This window comes from Morone saxatilis, unplaced genomic scaffold (assembly GCF_004916995.1).
Source record: "Morone saxatilis isolate NCDOM2014 unplaced genomic scaffold, NCSU_SB_2.0 Contig7, whole genome shotgun sequence".
Classification (NCBI taxonomy): domain Eukaryota; kingdom Metazoa; phylum Chordata; class Actinopteri; family Moronidae; genus Morone; species Morone saxatilis.
In genome coordinates, this window is record NW_023340246.1 from 18859448 (window position 1) to 18862109 (window position 2662).

Here is a 2662-nt window from a genome sequence, read left to right on the forward strand (position 1 = left end):
CTGTGTTTGGGTCCACTGTGAGTTCACAAGCATCTGATTTAGAGGACATGAAAAAATAGAAGAGTGTAATTTATGTTAATGTATGTAAATAAATATAAATAAAGTAAATATGTTCATCCAGTTGTTTTACTAATAAAACTCAATGTCTGAACTGGGCTAGTACTCACATGTACTGAGTACCCTCACTTCTAATTGCGTGCCAGAACCTGGTGAGCATGACCGAGCTCACCAATGAGATATCTTTTCCTATCCCAATATATTTTAAGTTTCATAGTGACATGAGGCTGAGGAGGCTGGAATCATTTACACATAAATATCAAGTGACACTGTGTTTACTTTCCTCACTGAGAGAGCTGACAATAAAAGCTTAGCTTTGGGAAAGAAGGAGAAATGGGACAACATTAGAAAGTTGAGAAAGAAAGAAAGAAAGAAAAAGGGTGATGGAGATGAGAGAGTAACAGTCGGTATTGCCCACTGTGCAACAAACACTGACCTAATACAATTCAAACTGTTATTACCACAGAGATATAAATTATGTTCTTTGGTAATTGCAGTTGTACCTATAGGTCTAATTTAACAACAATATAAACATCTAGCATAATTCTACTGTAATAATATAATATTATTATATAACAAACATTTTGCTTCTGTTAATGTACTACTTGAGACACATTTCTATTATGTGTATATCATTTCACTCAATTATTTTTATCTATACTGTTTGAAAAAAAAAGTAAAACAGCACTAAAAATGTGTAAAAATGTATAATAAACACCAAAGGAATGATGTTTAGGTTAATGGTTGTCCTGCATTAGGGCACTGGCACCTTTTTTGGTACATTTTAGGCACTGATCACATTGAATATAGACTTACACTTTCTCACACCAGGTTTTAATCTCTGCGGTCCACCATGGTCCACCCTGAAACAAATCATTGACCTTCTGTTTACAGGATTTTCTATCTAGCATTAGTCTTCATTAAAAATAATGCAGTTTTTCTCATGTTTTCAGTGTAACAAACAGTGTAAGAAATCCACGTCCATACTTAAGTGTGTCCAGTTTCCAGTTGGGATCTTCTCCGTCGCAGCAATCCAGCTGCATTACTGCAGCCGTCTCCTGATGATTGTACTCAGGTCCAGCTCCCTCCAGGTAAGGGGGGTTAAGCTAAGGACTTTGGGCCAGAGAAGCACAGCCTTCTTCTGAGACCAGACAGCCTGACAACCTACACATACACATAATTAGTTTTATGATATTACATCAGATTTTTAAAAAAGGAGTTTTGTGAACTTTAACTTGTTTTATTCAATGTTTAAACTGAATAAAATGCCAAAATGCTCTGTGGATCGCAGTCTTGGTCGAAAGTGGTGCTGACTAAAACTTTAATAAAACTATAGAAGAAAAAAAAGAAAAAATCTAAATTGTTAACTAAAATGGGCCGGTCTGAGGCATGAAACTCCTGGACTTAAAAATGATTCTCACTCCAGTCCTGATTATAACCATCCTATAGATGGGATGGATCCATGCTGAATGGATTGTACACAGCCCCTAAGGGGACGTGCAAAAGACAAGAAAAAAGAAAATCTTTAAGTTTCTCATGCTATCTGGTGGTGCCCACGAGAAACTATCCTGTGTGCAGATAAGTCCCCGCCACTGAGAGGTTCCATGATGACAAGATAATCAGTGTTATTCACTTCACCTGTCAGTGCTCATAATGTCATGGCTGATCGGTGTATCCCTATGCAGTTGGCCAGATGTTTGATTATTCAGTGATTACTTATCATAATGCAGTCAAATGCTACCAGAAATTAAAACTGTCACTATCAGCTGACTGGTGTTATATATAGCATATCATATCATCTCTTCAAAACAAAAAGAGCAACATACACAAAGGTAAATATGAACTTAAGTTTAAGTTTAATTTTGCTGCAATAGGTTGGTACCAAAGCTTTGTTAAAAATCATGTGAGAAGAACATTTCTATAGATGTTGGGGCTCATCACTGACATTAACCAGCATGTAAAGCAGCATGAACAATTGACATCTCTCTGACAAACTGCTGACTCCTGACCTGAGAGTTTCCAGTGTGCAGTGTGGACTATTTAGTCCAGCAGAGAGCAGCGTCACTCCTGAATTCCCCCAAGGTCATTGTCAGCTGAGGTCCAGCCTCTCTTAGACTAGAGGACTGGGAGCTTGAGAACTGAGGCCAGAGCTTCACAGCTTCTCTCCGACAGGTTACAGTCACTCAGCCTGAAAATAAGTAAATGGGGTTTTCTCATCAATAAAATAATAAAATATGATATGTTAACCAATCTGATAGTCTTTCACAAAAACACACATTTCTGTTAAAATAAAACCTGTCTATGATTGTACAGAGTCCAGAAGTGCGTGTTGTGTCTGAAAATTGTACATAGATTATATCAAGAAGATAAGACAGAATTTTTTATATTAATATTTTGTATTGTCTTTCTCACTTACAGAGCTTTGTTGGAGGCTTTGACCACTGGCAGCAGCCTCAGAAGAGCCTCCTCTGAAGCAGAGTATTTCTTCAGGTCAAACACATCCAGATCTTTTTCTGATGACAGTAAGATGAAGACCAGAGCTGACCACTGAGCAGGAGACAGATTCATCTGTGGAGAGTCTTCCTGAACTCAGGTACTGTTGGAT